The sequence below is a fragment of the Pseudophryne corroboree genome, chromosome 7, assembly GCF_028390025.1.
Source record: "Pseudophryne corroboree isolate aPseCor3 chromosome 7, aPseCor3.hap2, whole genome shotgun sequence".
Taxonomy (NCBI): domain Eukaryota; kingdom Metazoa; phylum Chordata; class Amphibia; order Anura; family Myobatrachidae; genus Pseudophryne; species Pseudophryne corroboree.
The window spans coordinates 396,320,632-396,344,913 of record NC_086450.1 but is presented as its reverse complement, the minus strand read 5'-3'; positions in this window follow the sequence as shown (position 1 = coordinate 396,344,913).

The window sequence follows — 24,282 nt, the reverse complement described above, 5'->3', positions numbered from 1 at the left end:
GACATGAAACTCACACTTCTCCCGCTTGGCATATAGGTGATTTTCACGTAATTTTTGAAGAACCTGACGCACCTGGGTAACATGTTGTTCAATTGAGTCAGAATAGATCAGGATGTCGTCTAAGTAAACGACCACGAATCTTCCTAGAAAATCACGGAGCACATCGTTATTGAGATCCTGGAAAACTGCCGGAGCGTTAGACAAGCCAAACGGCATCACCAGATACTCGTAGTGACCCGACTGAGTACTGAAAGCCGTCTTCCACTCATCTCCCGACTTGATTCGGATGAGATTATACGCTCCCCTCAGGTCAATTTTAGAAAAAATCACAGCCGAACGCAGCTGATCAAAGAGGACAGAAATCAGCGGCAGAGGGTAAGTATTTTTAACTGAGATCTTATTCAGGGCTCTAAAGTCAATGCAAGGTCTGAGTGATCCATCTTTTTTCTCCACAAAGAAGAAGCCTGCACTTAAAGGGGATTTAGATGGCCTGATAAATCCTTTCCCTAGGCTCTCCTTAACATACTCATTCATGGCCGCAGTTTCTGGCCCGGATAATGCATATAACCTTCCCTTTGGCAATGTGGCACCAGGAATTAGCTCAATAGCACAATCATAAGGCCGATGGGGAGGCAGAATGTCCGCATTGCCCTTGGAAAACACATCAACAAAGTCCTGGTATTCCACGGGAATGAGTTCGGGAATGGCAGCAGCTATTCTGACGGGAAACGTAATACATTCCTTATTACAGATGGTACCCCATTGTGAAATCTCCCCCGACTGCCATCCAATGATGGGATTATGAAAGGCCAGCCAAGGGTGACCCAGAACCACTGGAACTGCTGGGCAATGGGTAAGGAAAAACTCGATCTTTTCGGAATGAAGAGCTCCTACCGTAAGTAGTATAGGGGGTGTACGGAGGGAAATAACCCCATTGGACAAGGGACTCCCATCTAAACCATGCATGGTGATACACCTACCCAAGGCTAACTGAGGAATACCTAAGGCTTTGGCCCACGTTAAGTCCATAAAGTTCCCTGCAGCTCCACTGTCAACAAAAGCCGACACCGAAGAACTGAGGCTGCCAAAGGAAACTTTAGCTGGGACTAAAAGGGAGTTATTCGAGGAGATAAGCTGCAGACCAAAGTGAACCCCCTCACAATTCACTTTGTCGAGGCGTTTCCCGACTTGTTCAGACAATTACGGGCAAAATGTACCTTACCCCCACAGTACAAACAAAGACCAGAGTTTTGCCTTCTGGCTCTTTCTTCTGGAGACAGCCGGGAGAGACCCATCTGCATGGGCTCCTCTATGTCCTCAGGAATGGAAAATACACATGGAGTAGACCTGACAGGTGCTCCTTTTTCAGCCCTCCGCTCTCTGAGACGACGATCAATCTTAATAGAAAGCTCCATGAGTTTATCGAGAGTCTCAGGAGCGGGATACTGAAGGAGACTGTCTTTTATAGACTCAGATAAGCCGAGGCGAAACTGACTGCGCAGGGCTGGGTCATTCCAGCCACAGTCGTTCGACCAACGGCGAAACTCTGTACAATAAACCTCTGCAGGATTTCTACCCTGTCTGAGAGCGCGTAACTGACTCTCAGCGGATGCCTCTCTATCAGGGTCATCATACAAAAGCCCTAAAGACCCCAAAAAGGCGTCTACTGACAACAATGCCGGATCCTCTGCTTTTATACCAAAAGCCCAGGTCTGGGGATCCCCCTGGAGCAAAGAAATAATAATTCCGACCTGCTGAGATTCAGTACCTGAGGAGATCGGTCTTAAACAAAAATAAAGTTTACAGGATTCTTTAAAATTAAAAAACTCCTTCCTATCACCAGAAAAACGGTCAGGCAAGTGCATTTTTGGTTCAGGGAAAACCCTCGGGGAAGTTCGTAAAAGATCTTCCTGCGACTTCACCCGAAGGGAAAGATCCTGAACCATCTGAGTAAGTTCTTGAATCTGGCTGACTAGGAGCTGGCCAGGATTTGGCCCTAAACCTGTGGGATTCATGAGGCCGATAACTCTTACAAAACTGAATAAGGAAAAAATCAAACCCTGTTTAATTTTAAGTTTTGGTATGGCCGGTAATAATGTTATGATTCCAGTACTCCTGACCGGAGGAGATCTAATGACAATGGCCAGAGTACTGGAAGGGGAATGCTGGTTACGGGAGCTAGAAAGACTAGTTGCCCCTGGCGCCCTAACTCTATTGTCTCACCCGTGCTATCGAAAATCCCTTGCGAGACTATGGTTTCTTGAGCCCCTGGCAGCCACGTTTGAAAGGCGGATTATGTCTGCCCAACTCCGGTGCCCCCCGGTCTTAGTGAGAGACAAAGGGAAATCCGAGGCAGGATGATGACAAGAGGACCTCTGACTGACAACAGGCCAGGGGCAACAAGCTAACTAACCAAACCAGAAGTATGCGCGGAAAAACCGCCAGATAAAAGGACAACCAAAATCCACTAGTCCGTTACTCCTACCCAGCACCGCTGGATACCAGAGTGGATCTGTGGGAGCGGAATCCTCCGCAAAAGCTCCGAAACACAAATAATAAATAATAAGTAATAAAGCGGCCAAGCCGCAACACACGGCTACGCCGTGACTCACGAACACCACTGGATGTTTAAAGGTGCTCAGTCAGGACTCCAGGAACAGATGACGACTTCCGAGTACAGGACAACTGAGGACAGGAACGACCGGGTACAGCAGGACTGGAAACACTCTCAGCAAACAGATACAGCATGCAGGAAGCTATTACCGGCGTCTGTGAGAAGCCCTGGAAGTGTACTTAACAGGGAGTCCTCCAATCAGCTGTTCAGAGGCTGATTGGATTAAATGCCGTGCAGCTGCCTTGCTGCACGGCCAGGAAACAGGTGCCCTATTAATTTAAATGGACCCAGCAACGGGGAACGCGGTCCGCCAGTGGCGTCCCCGTTGCTAGGGTCCGTGCGGCTCCGTGCGCCCGGCGTCTAGCGTTGCCAGGGAGCCGGCGACTGTACGCGCACGGCGTCCCTGGTTGCTAGGCGCCGGGCCGCACCGACGAGCGGACCCCGGCGCCTAACAACCACAAAGTCATTAGGTGCTAACTGTGCACTTCATAAGGTGAAAATATAGACTAGTGTTAATTTATATCCCTTATCATGTATTAAGGTTCAAAATACCATATAACACTCAGGGAATATAGGGCCTAATCAGCGGCGTTTCTAGAGAGGAGGGGACCCGTGTGCAGACTCCGTGTGTGGGCCCCCTCCTCTCCTGTAGCCGTCACCACAACTGCTAGCGCTCTCAGCGCTGAGACTCTGGCACAGTGCCAAAGTCTACAGCACATGTGCAGGACTCCGAAAATGGCCGCCGTGCCATTTTTCCGGAGTCCTGCGCATGCTGGCGCTCATTGCGCTAGCAGCGGCGGTGACGGCTACGGGAGAGGAGGGGGCCCACACAAAGTCGCCGATGGATGCCGGAAATGTAAGTATAGAAGAAATGGGTGCAGTGTGTGCGGTGTGGGCCCCTTCTGGACCCAGGGGACCGTGTGCACCGCACACACTGCACCCATTAGAGATATGCCAGTGGGCCTAATTCAGCACGGATCGCTATTCGGAGAAATTGCAAATTGAGCGATTATCGAACGAGTGCGCATGTGTAGCATTCGCATTGCACATGCGCGTGAGGTAACAGCAACATAAAATGCGTACAGATCGTAATCACAATGTAGCTACTGTTTGACTGATGGGAAGCCGGCGCTTCTGGACAGAAACCTGCTGTTGTCTGGGTGTGTCAGAAAAAAACGCAGGCTTGCCCAGGAGTTTTTGGGGAGGGTCTCAGACGTCAGCACAGACCACTTCCAGGCCGTCTCAGTCGTAGATTAGTGGCAGCCTCAGACCTACTCACATTTGCTCAGGCGGCAAAGCTTCTTCGATGTTCCGGGAATTGTGTATGCATCTGCAAGAGGATAGCAATCAGCGGTGTATTTGCAATTTTACACAGGACGTTTTTTCTTCCTTTCTACTTCCAGACAACTGCAATTTCTCTGAATAGCAATCCATACTGAATTAGGCCCTTAAACTGTCACAGAGACTAGAGTCCTTTACATGGGTGTGGTATGGTATGCCGGCGGTCGGGCTCCCGGCGACCAGCAAACCGGCGCCGGGAGCCCGACCGCGGGCTTACCGACAGTGTGGCGAGCGCAAATGAGCCCCTTGCGGGCACAGTGGCGCAACGCTATTTTATTCTCCCTCCAGGGGGGTCGTGGACCCCCACGAGGGAGAATAAGTGTCGGTATGCCGGCTGTCGGGATTCCGGCGCCGGGATCCCGACAGCCGGCATACTGAAGACCACCCCTTTACATATATAATAATATGTAATACAGGTTGAGTATCCCTTATCCAAAATGCTTGGGACCAGCAGTATTTTGGATATCGGATTTTTCTGTATTTTGGAATAATCGCATACCATAATGAGATATCATGGCGATGGGACCTAAGTCTAAGCAGAGAATGCGTTTATGTTTCATATACACCTTATACACACAGCCTGAAGGTCATTTTAGCCAATATTTTTATTAACTTTGTGCATTAAACAAAGTGTGTGTACATTCACACAATTCATTTATGTTTCATACACACCTTATACACACAGCCTGAAGGTCATTTGATACAAAAGTTTTAATAACTTTGTGTATTAACCAAAATTTGTGTACATTGAGCCATCAGAAAACAAAGGTTTCACTATCTCATTTTCACTAAAAAAAATTCAGTATTTCGGAACATTCCGTATTTCGGAATATTTTGATATGGGATACTCAACCTGTAGTAATACTACGTATACTGCCAATAGTCAGCACAATATATGTATACGTTTAACAGACCAGCAATACAGGATGAATGGATATTGCCCGAGTCATCTGCATATTCTATTACATTAGCACAGGAGCGAAGACAGTTCAACTCAATCAGTTGTTTAGTGAATGCACTGTAAATACAGCACTATAACTACTTTGGTAGGCAATACATTATGGTATGCAAGAACATTAATAAGTTAACTAGCAAGTCTCTGCAACAAGCAATATGACGCTGCTCAAAATACAGTGATGCAAATCATATAATTAGAGGGCACCGTGGTTTGTGTTCGTTCCCACAGTATTACAGTTTAAATTACAGATACCAGTGGGAAAAACTGACTTAATACATTAACTACTCCAAATCTTCCACCATCAGACCACTTCCTATTTCCCAAGTCTGCCTTAAAAAAAAAAACTATCAAGAACAATCAGAAATGGTCTCAGAAAAATGTGGAATATGGCTCAAATAATTTGGCCACAAGAAAAGTCCTAGTAGGGTATATGGTTATATGGTCATATCGACTGAGTCAGTATATATAAATGTATTTGTTTTACTGTTATATTAATATATTAAACATATTGGGGGATATTCAATTGTTTGAAAAGTCAGTTGGGTGTCTGTTTTTTCCTATCTAATTGACAGGAAAAAATAGGCACCCAACCAACTTTTCAAACAATTGAATATCCCCCATTATATGATTACAGCTTCTGGGGGTTTAGTTCTGTTTGTTCTGTGATCTTTTAGTGCAGACACCTGTTCTCCTCTTTGTCCACATTTTGAAAGCAAACAGAGTTCCCAGATTGTCAGTGGCAACAGGTGTCCATGATGAAATTACATATTCTAAACCCCCTTTTTCCACTTACGAGCACGGGTCGCAGCCGGGAGCCTGACACGGGAGCTGCCCCCTGCTGCGACCCGTGCTCGGCCCCTTTCCCATCAGCAGTCACAACCCGGCATATGCCGGGTTGGTGACGCTTCTAGTGACGTGGCAGGGGCGGCGCAGGGAGATCACATGATCTCCCAGCGCCGCCCTTCCATACAGTGTAAATGGGAGCCGTGTCGCATCGACACGGCTCCCGTTTACACTACAACCCTACCCGGATCAGTCCCGTGTCCTACCCAGGTAAATAGCCGGGTAGGATTCACGGGTCACTTGATCCGGGTTTACCCTTTTCCACTTGCAAAAAACATGGGTAAATGCGCGCCCCCGTGCATTTACCCGTGTTTTTTGAGCTAGTGGAAAAGGGGTAATGGAACATCATAAAATGCATATATTATGGACTGTATTCGACAAAGTGACTCATATGCTAAAACCACAATTGAGAAGGCATTTAAGGACCCCATACATCTAGCAGGTATCTGGACAATTTGCCATTCTGCTGATGCCTGGGTCCAGGGATTGGGAAAATCCATCATGCTAGAAATCCTCTATACTCTGATTCCAACCAAAACACGTTTTGGGATTGGGAATTTCTAATTTGCAGTTTTTTACCTGATTTCAAGACAGATTGTCGCTCATCAATGCCCTTATCCAAAATAGAGTAATATATGTAAGTATCAAACATAGTTAATCTGGGTGACTTGACAAATGTGCCAACAAATTAAAACATAACTAACTTTACAAAACAAGTTTGCACCGTACTTACCTTATATTTGCGATTCATCTTTCCAAAGTAGACATCAGATCAAATACCGTACGTACTTCATACATTACTACACGCAGCACCAAACTCCAGCCCATTACGTGAGCCAAAGTTTTCCACATGTTCAGTTTAAAAGTTATGGAAACCTCATATCTTTTTAAAACTAGGACTGGAAAACTCCGTTGGATGACCCAGGGGCGTAGCTGCACCTTTGGGCGCCCCATAGCATAATTTCCAGGGGGCCCCCAGTGCACATCCCCCCCTCCCCGGCCCCAGACTACTTACCTAGGGCTCAGTCCCTCAACCTCTTTCCCCCGATGGACAGAGAGCGGGTGGAGCCAGCGTGCGGGCGCTCACCTTCAATGCCCCGTGCTGGCAGCTCTGCAGGATCACCCGGCCTTGCTCTGTTCTCTCTCCTCACTGACTTAAACAGGGAGGAGGCAGGGCTGTGGTTCGGGGATGTCCCTGCAAGCACAGCCGCGCTTCCTCCCAGCATCTGACTGCGAAGAGAGACGGAGCAGCCAGGAGAGAAGTTTAATAAAAAGCAGCAAAAATAGGTGCATGGAGAGTGCAGGGCCCCGGAGACAGCCAGGGCCCCATTGCAGCTGCACTCCCTGCACCTATGGTAGCTACGGCCTTGGGATGACCTCACAATGATAATAAATTCACCCTCACCTTCCACATCGACAATATATTTGTGGCTCCATTTAAGTGCTAGTGACATATTTTGTGTAGTATCACAGTGATACTAATGAATATGCTGCTGGTATTTAACAAACTGTAACTTCTCCAGTGAGGTCCCACGTGTTGTCGGCATTTTACTGTGCTAAAGGGGTTATGTCTTGTTAAACAGAGCTAAATCATGAAAACAAGACCAGACCTTGCAAAAGTGCCATCACAAATAAATTTCAAAATGTTGCAGTATGTCTGTCCACAATTTTTAGCTAAACCTTTACGGATTAATGAATGCCCAAAATTATTCAAGATAGAAGCCAAAATATTCAATTATCTATGGGTATGTGACCACATTAAAAGATAGAAGCATCCCTTAACAAGACTTCCAACTCACTTCTCTTTCATAATTCAGTGTAAGCGTTCAAAAATAATGAATATATAGTTAAATATTATTTAGAAGAGATGAACATAAAACTACAAAATGATAAAAAATACAAGGCATATAAATTGCTGCACAACACATAAAAAAACCAACAGTTATTATGGTGAAAATAATGAAAGATTGCTAAATGGTAATAGATCAGTATAGATCAGTGGTTCCAAAACTGTTTGGAATCACGGCGCCCTAAAGTATCGGAATTTTTTTCAGGGTACCCCTAGCCCAAAAGTTTTTTATTGAGAAAATTAGAACAAAATATTAAGTAAATTCTGTTTATACAGATTGAGCCACGCAAATCATGGCTCCGTCTGTGCCTGGGCGCGCCCGCCTAGGTGCACCCTTCACAGTGTCTGGCCTGCGCATGCGTCCGTAATGTGCATGCACCCCATTCACTACAATGAAAGTGTCTCTGTGCACTCCCGTAGTGGTGCTAGGCACCGGATCGCCGTGTCCCGCCGGGAGTGCACCTCAGCGATGGAGCCGCCGGTCATCCTTAGGCTCAGTTTTGTGGTAAGGCACAGGATGTTTGTCCACATACCTTATGATTGACAGCCACCGGCACTCGTTTTGTCTATTACATTGACCATAAATAATTTTAATTGGTCCTGGACCACCAACCCAAGGCACCCCTGCAAGAACCCCGAGGCACCCCAGGGTGCCACGGCACACAGTTTGAGAACCACTGATATAGATCATTCATATCTTTCTATGTTGTCATTGTTCTCAAGTCTCTAACATTAACAGGAAAATAATATATACATCAAAAAGCAAGGAGACTAAAAAAATGGCATAAGAATTAAGAGCTAGAATGTTACTGACTTATTTGGGGTTGTTTACTAAGTGCGAATTTGCAGTTACTCATAGCAACTGACCACCAATAAACTGTAATCAGTCTTTGCAATTTACAATAAAATAGAAAAACATTCACACTGAAATGCGGGGGGGGGGGGGTGGACGCTCAGCGCAGGGCTATCCCGCCCCGCATGTCAGTGCCGCCCCCCCCCCCCCCCCGCAGAAGTGCAACTTCAAGAGTAGCTCCCGACCAGCGCAGCTTAGCGTGCTGGCCGGGAGGTACTCAATGTCAAACAGCCACTGCGGCCCGCCCCCCATTCGGGGCGGCGACACCTGCGTTGGCCGAACCACCACCCCCCCCACCTTCCCGCCCAGAGACTGCCTCTGCCTGTCAATAAGGCAAAGGCGATCATAGCGGCCCGACAACCTTCGGCCGTCTGCCATTCGCTGGCGCATGCGCAGCTCTGACCCGATCGCACCGCTGCAATAAACTGCAGCGTGCGATCGGGTCAGAATGACCCCCTATAAACGAAAACAAAATATTTGTACAAATGCTATCATATACTCACTGCAGAGACCAAATGGAAATGTTATGAGGGTGACAGTCAATGTCAATGTTTATTAAGGAAGTGTGTCACACTTAGTCTGCAGTTTTGTCACCAACTGCAGAACTAAATGAGATATAAAATGAGATATAAATGAGATATAAAACTGAGGTACTTGTATGGTGACTTTGATTTAAAGCAACAGTTCTCAACGTGGGATGCATATACCCAGGAGCGTAACCCCCAGAGGCAATGGAAACGTCTGTCTCCGGGCTCCAATCCCTGAAGGGGACCTTGCATGTACAGCAGCAACTGTGTGGTTCATAGGGCCGGTGCAAGGTTTTTCGTCACTCTAGGCAAAACTTCAGCCTGCTCGTAACCCCCTGGCAACCAAAAGCACACACCAGTACCCATTCTCCAGCCCATCATACACATTGCACCAGGTAGAGCGAGCCATTATACACATTGCACCAGGTAGAGCACGCCGTTATACTCATTGCACCAGGTAGAGCACGTTATACACATTGCACCGGGTAGAGCACGCCATTATACACATTGCACCAGGTAGAGCACGCAGTTATACACATTGCACCAGGTAGAGCACCTTATACACATTGCACCAGGTAGAGCACGCCGTTATACACATTGCACCAGGTAGAGCTCGCCATTATACACATTGCACCAGGTAGAGCACGCACTTATACACATTGCACCAGGTAGAGCACCTTATACACATTGGACCAGGTAGAGCACGCCGTTATACACATTGCACCAGGTAGAGCTCGCCATTATACACATTGCACCAGGTAGAGCATTTGGCAATTATGATTACAAAAACAGGACAATAAATTATTCTAAACACATTATTAAATAATACATTTTATATATGTAATGGGTTTATGGTGCTGCTATGATAGAAGCCACAGACCGGATTTAGACACTACAAAAGTGTTGCGGGAGGAGGGCGAGAGGGTGACAATGCTGCTGTGCTGTTATCATACCAGAGGTATGCGTTCAGGATCCTGGCATCCGTAATACCGATGCCGGAATCCTGACAGCCACCAGAATACCGATGCCGGCATCCAGAGGAGATCGGGATTCCAACTACGATATCCCGACATTCGGGATCCTGAAAGTAAGTATGCACTGCCACCACAGGTTTAGTGTGCGGGAGGGGGGGTTAGGTTTAAGCACACTCGGGAAGGGGGGGGGGGGGGGGGTTGAATGGGAGGTTAGGGTTAGGCTGCAGAGGGGGGGGATAGGGCTAGGCACTAAGGTGGGCAGGTTAGGTTTAGGCTGTAGGTAAGAGGGGGTAGGTTTAGGCACTACTGTGGGGAGGTTAGGGTTAGGCTGCAGAGAGGGGGGTAGGGTTAGGTACTAAGGGGGCAGGTTAGGTTTAGGCTGTGGGTAAGGGGAGGGTTAGGTTTAAGAACTACTGCGGGGAGGTTAGGGTTAGGCTGTGAGTGGGAGGGTTAGGGGAAAGAGGTTAGGGTACTCTCTGCACCCCTATCGGCAGTGCTGAGATTGGGATGCTGGTGTGTTTTCTCATTTCTAGCCTTATATCACGTAGCCCTGGCTCAGCTCACTTGTATAAGTGCTTTTGACCGAAGCACATGTTTTAGGCAGCTTGACATGATGATCCCAGAAGTAGCGGGTGCACCACAGGTAGCAGCAGTGCCTGCACAATAGCTTCATGTTGTATTCTCATAGATCCTTAGCTTGATCTAGTTGTGAGTGGCGCTGCCCTGATATTCCCAGCGCCACTCACAACTAGACCAAGCTAAGGATCTATGAGAATACAACATGAAGCTATTGTGCAGGCACTGCTGCTACCTGTGGTGCACCCGCTACTTCTGCTTGTGGCCCGACCTCAGTGGTTGTTTCAGCCATCCATTACTAGTGGATACCCACCACTCACCTCATCCAACAGTCACGGCCATGTAGTCTGGGACCTGGGAGCGCCGGGGAGGCAGCAGAAGCGGAGGCAGACATGTGCGGATCGTGGCCTCACACACCGTCGGCTCTGCAACACCTCCTTGATGTGCTCCACCGTGAACATTTTTCGCCCTCCGCTGCTGGCTCACTCCCGCCGCTACCAGCATGGAGAGGGGGGTGGGTAACATGCGGGAGAGGGGGGCGGGATGTAATCGCGGGCGGGGGGCCGGCAGCATGTAATCGCGGGCGGGGGGGGGCAGGCAGCATGTAATTGCGGGAATGGGGCGGGTGGGATGCAATCGCGGGAGAGAGGGGGGTAAACATGCGGGAGGGGGCTGTCATGGTGCTGGGCGGTAATATGCAGGGTATCATCGCGGAGGGGGGGGATTGTGAAAGAGGAGCAGTGAGCAGACAGTGGCAGTACTAATAACATTTTACATAAGAGCCACCCTGCTTATCGCCCGATCTGTTATACATACGGTACTCACTGTCAGTGCTGGCTGATTACAGTTGGGCGGTGCAGCTTCCCTGCTCAGCTGTGAAGCTCAGCTGAGCTAAGGGAATAAACAAAGCAGTCTTTCATCGGCAACGTGCAGCGCCGCCCTCCAGTGGCCAGCGCTCATAGGCAGCTGCCTAAAGCTGCCTAGTGGTGGCGCTGGCCCTGGTGGTTCACAGCGGGATCCAAGTGTGACTGCTGCTCCTCCAATGGAGCTCCTCCAATGCACCCACTGCTGCAGCAGAGTTAATCGGTTCTGTCCCAGGAGCCCTGCTAACACCTGCAATAGGAGACAGGATGGCTCCCACCTAGTACCACTCAGCCTGCGCTGCAGCAAGCAACAGTGCAACCGCCGCTGCTGTGGGACTGTGAGATGGGACGCGCAAGTGAACGCTTATTCGGGAGCACCTAACTCTAACTTGCCTCCAGGCAGCTGGGATGAACTTATGCCCCTGCATGTACCTCCAGGGGTACTTGCTATGATGTTTAGAGGTACACAGTGGTGTTTTGAGAGAGGAAGTGACTGTGTGCAGGCTACGTGTGGGGCCCCTCCTCTCTGTAATGTAGTAGACTCTGGAATTATGGCAGACAAATAGGGAAACCAGAGTGTTAGGGATCTCTACCCCTCTACCCCTATTGGACCCTGCGCTTACCTTACCCAATGTGAACAAATGAGCCGGCAGCTCCTCCCAGTAGATCTCCTGTTAATAAGATCTAAACCAAATACACACAACAAATACTGAGGGGGTGCTCAGAAGTGTCTTAAACAATAATAATTAAACCACATACCAAGTGTATAAATTACTGTGCTAAATTAAAGCCTCTTATTTAAAGTTAAAATACCCAAACTTCCTGAGAGAGATGTTTGGAATGGATGCAGTATTTTCGGAGAATTGTAGAATCCTTACTGGAAGGACCAACGTTTTATATAAAGTATTCTGCTTATAATCTCCCCGGTTGGCACCAAATCATGTAGGACAGTCCCTCTTGGTATCTAAAAATAAACCCTCACATCAACATAAACATCCAAGAGAAAAGACCATTAGAAAATATTAAAAGATTTATTAAAATACAAATTTCACAAAATGGTTAAAAAAAAGTGCTTACATAACACTCTTTACAGATGCTGTTCGTTTGACACCCACTTATGGGGTCAAACATACTACGTGTTTCGTCGAAACAAAACGAAACACGTAGTATGAAGGTGCTGTATTGTTCATCCTGGAAAAGTGTTTGTTTCCTTACCAATTTTGAAAATGGCAGCCATTTTGCATTTGTCCACTAAGCAGAATATGTTCCCTTAATGTTACAGACTTTCTGTTTTTCAGTAAGCACTCCCTAACCTTTGCTCAGAAGCCAGATATATCTGATTGGTACACGGTTTCTTTCCTATGTAAAGATGTTGCAGTGATATAGTACAAACTGGCGCTATGTTGTTATTCTCAATTAAATACATGGTATGGATGAGATAGCAAAGACATTTATTTATATTATAAAAATATTTGTATATAAAAAATACACTGTGAATGAGACTCATCATAAATTAATATAGTTCTGCTACCGAGGACATACTGCACATATAGGATCTTGGACTATGGGAATGGGACTTAGGGGGTCATTCAGACCCGATCGCTGCTGTGAGTTTTCGCCAGCGCTGGTGCATGGCAGGCAGCCGACGGCTGTCTTAGGCTAGTGATTGCCTCTGCCTAATTGACAGGCAGAGGCGGTCTCTGGGAAAGAGGGGGCGGGCTGGCGGCATTTAGCCGCCGTTTAGTGGGCACTGTCCGGGTAACGCAGACGTGCCTGGACCATTGGGGGGGGGTGGACCGTGGCGGCTGCGTGACGTCACACACAGCCACTGCGACGAGTAACTCCTGCCAGTGCACAGTAGCTGCGCTGGCTAAGAGTTACTCCTACAGTACAAAAGCATCGCCGCTGTGCAATGCTTTTGTACTTCTGCGATGGGGTAGGGCCTGACATGCGGGGCGAACTAGCCCTGTGCTGGGCGTCCCCCCGCAATTCAGTGTGCCTGATCGTAGCTGTGCTAAATTTAGCACAGCTACGATCAACTCTGACTCATCCCCTTAGTCTCCAATAATTAGACAAATAAAATATCAAGCAGCTGGTATTACCCAATTCACAGTGGTTGAATGTTCAAAACACAGTCCTTATGCCCGCATCAATTGTATTAGCTGTGTTGGATAGTCCACTGGGTTTCCATAGATATGCTGCTGAAGTGTAGATTGTAGCCAATGAGAAATTGGTCCAAATTGTGGAATTCTAATAGTCTATATCCGGATCCTCTTGGATAAGTGGGAATCAGATGGTCTTTGTGGCAGATTGGTGGTCTTAAAGCGTTTCCCTGGGCTCAGTCACCCAGCTTTATCAGAAGTGATTCTCATTGTGACCGGAGGCCCTTTTAAAACCTCTTTGACTACAATCAACACCTCTATGGAAACCCAGTGGACTATCCAACACAGCGAATACAATTGATGCAGGCATAAGGACTAAGGGGGACATTTACTAAGCAATGACAAGAGCGGAGAAGTGAGCCAGTGGAGAAGTTGCCCCATCAACCAATCAGCAGCTCTGTTTAATTTTATAGTATGCAAATTATAGATGTTACTTCAATGCTGATTGGTTGCCATGGGCACTTCTCCACTGGTTCACTTCTCCGCTATTATCGCTGCTCATTAAATGTCCCCCTGTGTTTGAACATTCAACTACCGTGAATTGGGTAATACCAGCTGCTTGATATTTTATTTGTCTAATTTCTGGAGACTAAAGGGTAACTTTATCTAATTAGCCATGGTTAATTACCACTGCAAATTTTCTCACCGGGGGCTATTCTATTAGTCCAGATTAGCCGACGCAAGCCACGGCTTATATGGGATTTAGTTATTTCTGGACTTATCTGGGATTTTGTTTCACCCGCCTCAGGCAGGTGAAACCAATTCCCTGGAAACATACCCGTTTTCATTAGAGATGAGCGGGTTCAGTTCCCTGAGAACCGAACCCTACTGGACTTCACTCCCCGAGCCTGGATCCGAGCCCGGTCTGGGATTTCCCACCTGACACGAAAACCAGAACGAGGCAAAATGTCATCATCCCACTGTCGAATTCTCGTGGGTTTTGGATTCCATATAAGGAGCCACGCGTTGCTGCCATTTTCACTCCGGCATTGGAGAGTGTAGCGAGAGGACATGTCTCCGTCCTCAGTCTGTGCGGGTGGTAAAGTGTGGTAGCAATTCCAGTGCTGTCTTGTGCTGCTCATTCCAGTGTAATGTCTTATGCTGCATCATTCCAGTCACAGTGGTGGTGTCCTCTGCTGCCATATGTCCAGTGTTGCTGTATAAGTCCAGTCCACTGCAGTGGTGATGTGTTGTCCTGCATCAGCCCAGTGGTGGTGTCCCTGTGCTGCTGTATAAATCCAGTGGTACTGCCGTATATGTCCAGTGATACTGCTGTATATGTCCAGTGATACTGCCGTATAAGTCTAGTGGTGCTGCCGTATAAGTCCAGTGGTACTGCCGTATAAGTCCAGTGGTACTGCCATATAAAATCCAGTGATACTGCTGTATAATTCCAGTGATACTGCCGTATATATGTCCAGTGGTACTGACATATAAATCCAGTGGTACTGGCGTATAAATCCAGTCCAGTGATACTGCCATACATGTCCAGTGATACTGACGTATGAGTCCAGTGATACGGACGTATAAGTCCAGTGGTACTGCCGTATAAGTCCAGTGGTACTGCCGTATAAGTCCAGTGGTACTGCCGTATAAGTCCAGTGATACTGCCGTATATGTCAAGTGGTACTGCCATATAATTCCAGTGATACTGCCATAAATGTCCAAAGGTACTGCCATATAAATCCAGTGGTACTGGTGTATTAATCCAGTCCAGTGATACTGACGTATATGTCCAGTGGTACTGCCATATAATTCCAGTGATACTGCCGTATAAGTCCAAAGGTACTGGTGTATAAATCCAGTCCAGTGATACTGCCGTATATGTCCAGTGGTACTGCCGTATAAATCCAGTCCAGTGATACTGCTGTATAAGTCCAGTGATACTGCCATATAATTTCAGTGGTACTGGCGTATAAGTCCAGTGATACTGCCGTATAAACCCAGTCCAGTGTACTTCTGTATAAGTCCAGTGGTACTGCCGTATAATTCCAATGATACTGCCTTATAATTCCAGTGGTACTGCCGTTTAAATCCAGTCCAGTGGTACTGCTGCATAAGTCCAGTCCAGTGGTGCTGCCATATAAGTTCAGTGGGGCTGTCCTGTGCTGTATATTATTTACTCCAAATAAAAGGGTTATTAATATTTAATCCAAATAATTTTTACAGGGTTTGCCATGTGTGGTGTAGAGGTACGCTCTCCTTTGCTGCATTTTGTTATATAACTCCAGAAAAATAATGGAGAACAAAAATTTGGAGGATAAAATAGTAAAAGATCAAGAATCACTTCCTCCTACTGCTGCTGCTGCTGCTGCTGCTGGGAGTCGATCGTCATCCCAGAGGGGAAGTCGGAAGACCACTTGTACTACTTCAATTAACCAAATGACTGTCCAACAGTCCTTTGCGAGGAAGATGAAATATGACAGCAGTCATCCTGATGCAAAGCAGATAACTGAGGCCTTGACAGCTGTGTTGGTGTTAGACGTGCATCCGGTATCCACCATTAGTGCAGTGGGACTGCAGTGCCAACCCTAGATGGGCCCGGTGTTTGTGCCGCACACTTGTGTCGCTTAGCTTAGTCATACAGCGACCTCATTGCACTGCTTTTACTTCTTTCTATGATGTGGTGTTTGGGGACTATTTTTTTTTAAGTGCCATCATGTTTGACACTGCAGTGCCACTCCTAGATGGGCCAGGTGTTTGTGCCGCACACTTGTGTCGCTTAGCTTAGCCATCCAGCTACCTCATTGCACCTCTTTTTCTTCTTTGCATCATGTGCTGTTTGGGACCTATTCTTTAAATCTGCCATCCTGTCTGCCACTGCAGTGCCACTCCTAGATGGGCCAGGTGTTTGTGCCGCCCACTTGTGTCGCTTAGCTTAGTCATATAGCCACCTCGGTGCAACCTTTTGGCCTAAAAACAATATTGTGAGGTGTGAGGTGTTCAGAATAGACTGGAAATGTGTGGAAATGAATGTTATTGAGATTAATAATACCATAGGATCAAAATGACCCCCAAATTCTGTGATTTTAGCTGTTTTTATGTTTTTTTCAAAAATCATCCAGATCCAAAACCAAAACACGAAACGGTGGTTTTAGCAAAACCAATCCAGATCCAAAACACGAGCATGGAACCAGAACCAAAACACAAAAAGTGCCCGCCGCAAATTTCTAGTTTTCATCTGAAAACAGGGCTGTTTCTACCGATAACACACAGGTTTCACTGAACCTGTGTGTGTTCGTGAGAAAAATTATTTTTTTACAGGTAACCACATTAGATAGCCTGTAAAGAAAATACAGGTGAAATATCGGAATGTTTTTACACAGGTAATTGGATACCCCCCTAAGTCCTATTCCCTAGGTGGCAAAACTAAATTCATTTATGACGATTCTCATTCTCAGTGTATTTTTTTTTAATATCTTTTATAATATCAAAACATTTCTTTGCTACCTCATCCATCCAATGTATTTCATTTAGAATGACAACATAGCGCTGGCCTGTACTATATCACTTTGCTTTGCACCTATTTGGGGCTGTCAACCCCTTTCCAGCTGCTGTTGACAGCGTGTTGGGAATATTGGGTGGTCTTCAGGTAGCTGGCTGTCGGGATACCGGCGTACTGTATACCGGCACCGGAATCCCGACAGCTGGCATATTGGCACTTTTTCTCCCTCTTGAGGGTCCACGACCCCCCTGGAGGGAGAATAACAGTGCCCGCAGCGTGGCGAGCGCAGCGTGCCCGCAAGGGACTCATCTGCGCTCGCCACGCTGTCGGTATGCCGGCGGTCGGGCTTCCGGCGCCGGTATGCTGGTCGCCGGGAGCCCAGCCGCCGGCATACCCTACTACACCCGGGAATATTTTGTAAAGACGCTGCAGTGTCTGCCTTTGGATGAGTATTTCCAGCTGTAATGACTTTACATATAAATTTATCTCTAAGCTTCAGCATCCGTACTTCAGCAGTAGCCATGCTATCATCTGTGGTATCTAGTTAAAAGCATACTTTGCTTATCTAATTCTCCTTGTATAAACATTCCTTATCTTTTTCTAATAACCGAGCTTCTAGTTTACTAATCTGTCGGATCTTTTCGTTACAGCGTTTACAGCTCTCTACCTGGTAAACCACATTTGATTGCTTAGTCCACATACCTCTAGCTAACATCTCTGGGCTGTTAATTAAAAGACCATTGTATACATCTTTAAAATAAAGATATATTTATGAGGTAAAAATATTTGTTGATATGAATAATTTATTAATTTATTTATTTATGTACGTTAATGTTAAAATTGTTACTGTATCTATGTCTAAAAAAAAAAAAGGCACAGGGCAACAGAAGGGGTAAAGGTGCCCATACACCTAAAGATTTATCTTCTAATCTGCTTGGTTGGAACAAAAATCTGGTAATGGATGTGAGCAAATGACAGCTGACCATTTGAAATGGTCAACTGCCATTTGCTCCCATTCATGTCATTTGCTCCTATCCATTACCAGATTTTCGCTCCAACCAGCCAGATCAGAAAATGGAGGGGGGGTATTCAGTTGTTTGAGAAGTCAGTTGGGAGTCTGTTTTTTCCTAACTAATAGACAGGTAAAAACTAGAGATGAGCAGGTTCGGTTCTCAGAGGACTAAACCCTACCGGACTTTACGTCACGAGCCCGGATCCGAGTCAGTCTTGGAAACCAGAACGAGGCAAAATGTTATCCCGCTGTCGGATACTCACCTCACGGGGTTTGGATTCCATATAAGGAGCCTTGCGTCGCCGCTATTATCACTCCAGCATTGGAGAGTGTAGAGAGGACGTGTCTCCGTCCTCAGTGTACTCAGTGTCCGTGTCTTGTGCTGCATCTGTCCAGTCACAGTGGTTGTGTCCTCTGCTGCCATATGTCCAGTGCTGCTGTATAAGTCCAGTCCAGTGGTATTGTGTTGTGCTGCATCAGTTCAGTGGTGGTGTATTGTGCTGCATCAGTCTAGTCACAGTGGTGGTGTCCTCTGCTGCCATATGTCCAGTGCTGCTGTAAAAGTCCAGTGATGCTGCTGTAAAAGTCCAGTGATCCTGCCGTATAAGTCCAGTGATCCTGCCGTATAATTACAGTGGTTCTGGCGTATAAGTCCAGTCCAGTGTTACTGCCATATATGTCCATTGATACTGCCGTATATGTCCAGTGGTACTGCCGTATATGTCCAGTGAACCTGCCATATATGTCCACTGGTACTGCCATATATGTCCAGCAGTACTGCCATATATGTCCAGTGGTACTGCCGTATAAATCCAGTAGTACTGTTGTATAATTCCAGTGATCCTGCCGTATAAGTCCAGTGATCCTGCCGTATGAATCCAGTGATTCTGCCATATAATTACAGTGGTACTGGCGTATAAGTCCAGTCCAGCGGTACTGCCGTATAAATCCAGTGATCCTGCCGTATAATTCCAGTGATCCTGCAGTAAAAGTCCAGTGATCCTGCCGTATAAATCCAGTGATCCTGCCATATAATTACAGTGGTAGTGGCGTATAAGTCCAGTCCAGTGATACTGTCATATATGTCCATTGATACTGCCGTATATGTCCAGTGGTACTACCGTATAAATCCAGTGATCCTGTTGTATAATTCCATTGATACTGCCGTATAATTCCAGTGATCCTGCCGTATAAATCCAGTGATTCTGCCATATAATTACAGTGGTACTGGCGTATAAGTCCAGTCCAGTGATACTGCTGTATATGTCCAGTGATCCTGCCGTATATATGTCCATTGATACTGCCATATATGTCCAGCGGTACTGCCGTATAAATCCAGTGATCCTGCCGTATAATTCCAGTGATCCTGCCATATAAGTCCAGTGACCCTGCTGTATAAATCCAGTGATCCTGCCATATAAGTCCACTGATCCTGCTGTATAATTACAGTGGTACTGGCGTATAAGTACAGTCCAGTGATACTGTCATATATGTCCAGTGATCCTGCCGTATATGTCCATTGATACTGCCGTATAAATCCAGTGATCCTGCCGTATAATTCCAGTGATCCTGCCATATAAATCCAGTCCAGTGATACTGCCATATATGTCCAGTGATCCTGCCGTATATGTCCATTGATACTGCCGTATATGTCCAGTGATCCTGCCGTATATGTACAGTGATCCTGCCGTATAAGTCCAGTGATCCTGCCGTATAAGTCCAGTGATCCTGCCATATAAGTCCAATGATCCTGACGTATAATTACAGTGATCCTGCCGTATAGGTCCAGTCCAGTGATACTGCCGTATATGTCCAGTGATCCTGCCGTATATGTCCATTGATACTGCCATATAAATCCAGTGATCCTGCCGTATAATTCCAGTGATCCTGCTGTATAAGTCCAGTGATCCTGCCGTATAATTACAGAGATCCTGCCGTATAAATCCAGTCCAGTGATACTGCCATATATGTCCATTGATACTGCAGTATATGTCCAGCAGTACTGCCGTATAATTCCAGTGATCCTGCCGTATAAATCCAGTGGTACTGCCATATAAGTCCAGTGGTACTGCCATATAAGTCCAGTGGTACTGCCATATAAGTCCAGTGGTACTGGCGTATAGGTCCAGTCCAGTGATATTGCCAGATATGTCCAGTGATCCTGCCGTATATGTCCATTGATCTCATACAAACACTACAATCCCTAGGTCTTCAGGATACAGCCCTTTCTTGGTTCTCATCCTACCTATCTAATCGCTCTTTCAGTGTTCACTTCTCTGATTCTACCTCCTCTTCTCTACCTCTATCAGTTGGAGTACCGCAAGGCTCAGTCTTAGGTCCTCTGCTTTTCTCAATCTATACCTCCTCTCTTGGTAAACTAATCCGCTCCTTTGGATTTCAGTATCATTTTATGCTGATGATACTCAAATCTACCTATCCTCCCCAGATTTGTCACCACCAGTATTGGCTCGTGTCACTGGATGCCTGTCTGCCATTTCATCTTGGATGTCATCTCGCCACCTCAAACTCAACATTTCCAAAACCGAATTAATTATTTTCCCACCAGCTAAGAGTAGTTACCAACCTGATATCTCTATAACTGTTGACAATGCAACTATCCACCCCACCCCACAAGCTCGTTGCCTAGGTGTCACCCTTGACTCTGAACTGTCCTTTGTTCCACACATTCAATCTGTCTCTAAATCATGTTACATGCACCTTAAAAACATATCCAAAATACGCCCTTATCTTACACAAGACACTGCAAAAACTCTAATCCATGCACTCATCATCTCCCGCATTGATTATTGTAATAGTCTCCTTACTGGTCTTCCCAAACATAGGCTATCACCACTTCAATCCATTTTAAATGCAGCTGCGAGGCTAATCTTCCTCGCCAGACGTTCTTCATCTGCTGATCCGCTCTGTCAGTCCCTCCATTGGTTACCGGTATTCTACCGTGTCAAATATAAAATACTTTTACTTACATACAAGGCTATTAACCAAACTGCACCATCATACATCTCCTCACTCATCTCAAAATATCTCCCCACCTGACCTCTCCGCTCTGCACAAGATCTGCGTCTCTCATCCACATGTATTACCTGTTCCCACTCAAAATTACAGGACTTTACCCGGGCTTCACCCACTCTGTGGAATGCACTCCCACGCACAATAAGACTCTCCTCTAGTCTCCAAACCTTTAAACGTTCTCTGAAAACTCATCTCTTCAGACAAGCCTACCAAATTTCAGACCCACACACATAACCTTCACAGCTTCCCTATCAAGTTACATCCCCTCTGTACAGTCCACATAAACTCACATTTTGTCTTCCAACATTGCTGGGTGATCATATCATATACAACCCATTAAGAACCTAGCAACCTGGGGAACCATTATGTGACAAGTAGCATCTATCCTTGTGTATCAATGCCTATTTCCCTATAGATTGTAAGCTTGCGAGCAGGGCCTTCCTACCTCTGTCTGTCTGTGTCTGTCTTTGCCCAGTTTTGTTCTATAATTGTTGTTCTAATTGTAAAGCGCAACGGAATATGCTGCGCTATATAAGAAACTGCTAATAAATAATAAAAATAAAAATTGATCCTGCCATATAATTACAGTGATCCTGCCGTATAAGTCCAGTCCAGTGATACTGCTATATATGTCCAGTGATCCTGCCATATATGTCCATTGATACTGCCGTATATGTCCAGCGGTACTGCCGTATATGTCCAGTGATCCTGCCGTATAATTCCAGTGATCCTGCCGTATAAGTCCAGTGATCCTGCCGTATAAATCCAGTGATCCTGACGTATAAATTCAGTGATCCTGATGTATAAATCCAGTCCAGTGATCCTGCGTATATGTCCATTGATACTGCCGTATATTTCCATCGGTACTGCCGTATAATCCCAGTAATCCTGCCATATAATTCCAGTGATCCTGCCGTATAAATCCAGTGATCCTGCCATATAATTCCAATGATCCTGCCGTATAAGTCCAGTGATCTTGCCATATATTTACAGTGATACCGCCGTATATGTCCATTGATACTACCGTTTATGTCCAGCGGTACTGCCGTATAAATCCATTGATCCTGCCGTATAATTACAGTGGTACTGGCGTATAAGTCCAGTCCAGTGATACTGTGTATATACAAGAAAAGCACCAGCTATTTCGAAAATTATTTCGAAAATTAAAAATTAAGGAGTTCTTTAGTAAATCAGTGCCTCCTATAAGTAGCATACAACCTGACCCTGTACCAGAACAGCTGAAAAAAATTCTACCTAAATCTAATTTTGACCCTAATACAAACAACCCCAGCCTGAAAACATATATGCGACTGGTGGATAAAGAAATTGGTATGGTAACCTCTGACATTAGGGATGTTCATCCTAATTTATCTCCTGGTGAAAAGCTAGCTATTAAAACCTTATCTGGCAATACAGATTTGATTATTAGACCCGCCGATAAGGGTGGGTCAATTGTATTACAGGATGTGCAAGACTATCGTAAAGAAATTTTACGCCAATTAAATGATACCAACACTTACAGAGAATTACCATTTGATCCGATGAACACTTTCCAAAAAGAATTGGGACTTATCCTTAAAAGAGCAGTTGACAATAACATAATTAATCAGAAACTAGCAGATTCATTGTTTCCCAAGTTTCCATTGACTCCCCTCCTTTACACCCTCCCAAAGGTGCATAAGGGGTTAACCCCCCCTCCAGGACGGCCGATTGTGTCGGCACGGGGCTCGTTGTCTCAACCAGCCTCGGTATACCTGGATGCATTACTTCAACCTTTGGTTAAAAAACATAAGAACTTTTTGCTGGACACAACCATGTTCTTGAATGAACTTATTACTCTGCGAGAGATTCCTGAAGGGGCATGGATGATCTGTGCAGATGTTGTAAGCTTATACACAGTGATACCACAGGAGGCATGCTTACAGATGGTTAAGGAGTTTTTGGTTACCAGTGGTGTATATGCTGAGGGTTTTGTGGAATTTTGTATTAGTTTATTGGAATTTGTTTTGGAAAAAAAATATTTTTTATTTGATAATAAGTATTACATTCAATTGAGCGGATGCTCAATGGGCTCTGCTGTTGCTCCGATGATAGCCAATATTTTTATGTTTAACATAGAACAGAAAATCTTTTTTTCTAATCCAGATATTTCATCTAATATTGTATTATACAACTGTTTTATAGATGATTTATTTATTGTTTGGAGTGGTACTGAGACATCTTTTATGGAATTAATAGAAATTAAATAATAACAGTCATTGTCCCATTAAATTTACCATCAGAATGAGCCAAGAAAAAATTGATTTTCTTGATGTGGATATTAAGATTGAGGCTCAAAAATTTGTGACATCAGTACATACAAAATTAACTGATCGTAACACACTCCTTCAATACACTAGTTGTCATCCACCTAGTTTAAAGAAATCACTACCTTATTCACAGATGCTGAGAATTTGGAGAATTAATTCTGACAGCGACTTAGCTAGAGCACAGATGGAGTCTTTAATTGAGAAACTTGTCATAAGAGGTTATCATAGACAAGATTTGATGAAAACTAGGGACCGAGTAATGACAATTGATAGAATGCTATTATTAGAAAAATCGGAGACAAAGAAGAATGAGAAGACACGATTCCCGGTAATTAATCGATTCAATACTCAATCTAGAAATGTCAATGCGGTAGTTAAAAAGCATTGGCATGTTATTAAAACGGACCGTCAATTGCCCTTTCAGAATATGAATCCCATGCCATGTTTTACAAGAGGTCGTAATTTAAGAGATCTGTTGGTGCATGCCGACATTAGTGTTACTAATAAGGATAAACCATCACATTTTTTGTCTAATAAAAGCTTAGGCTGTTTTAAATGTGGTTGTACGACCTGTGGTTATCTTATTCCTGGTGACACCTTTTGTCACCCTCATACAGGAAAAGAGTATCGTATTAGACATCATCTAACCTGTAATTCAACCTATGTGGTATATCAGATTATCTGTCCCTGTGGTCTTTCCTATATAGGTAAAACCCAGGGCAGATTTAAAGATCGCATGTCGGCGCACCGATCGGCCATTAGAGCGGCTTTGGTCAGTAAGAGCAAATCTGACCAACCGGTAGCTAGGCACTTTGCCGAATTTAACCACAGTGTTGCTAGTATTAAATATAGGATGATCGATTTTGTTAAGAAGCCTCTAAGGGGTGGCGATCGTAATCGATTATTACTGCAACGTGAGACAG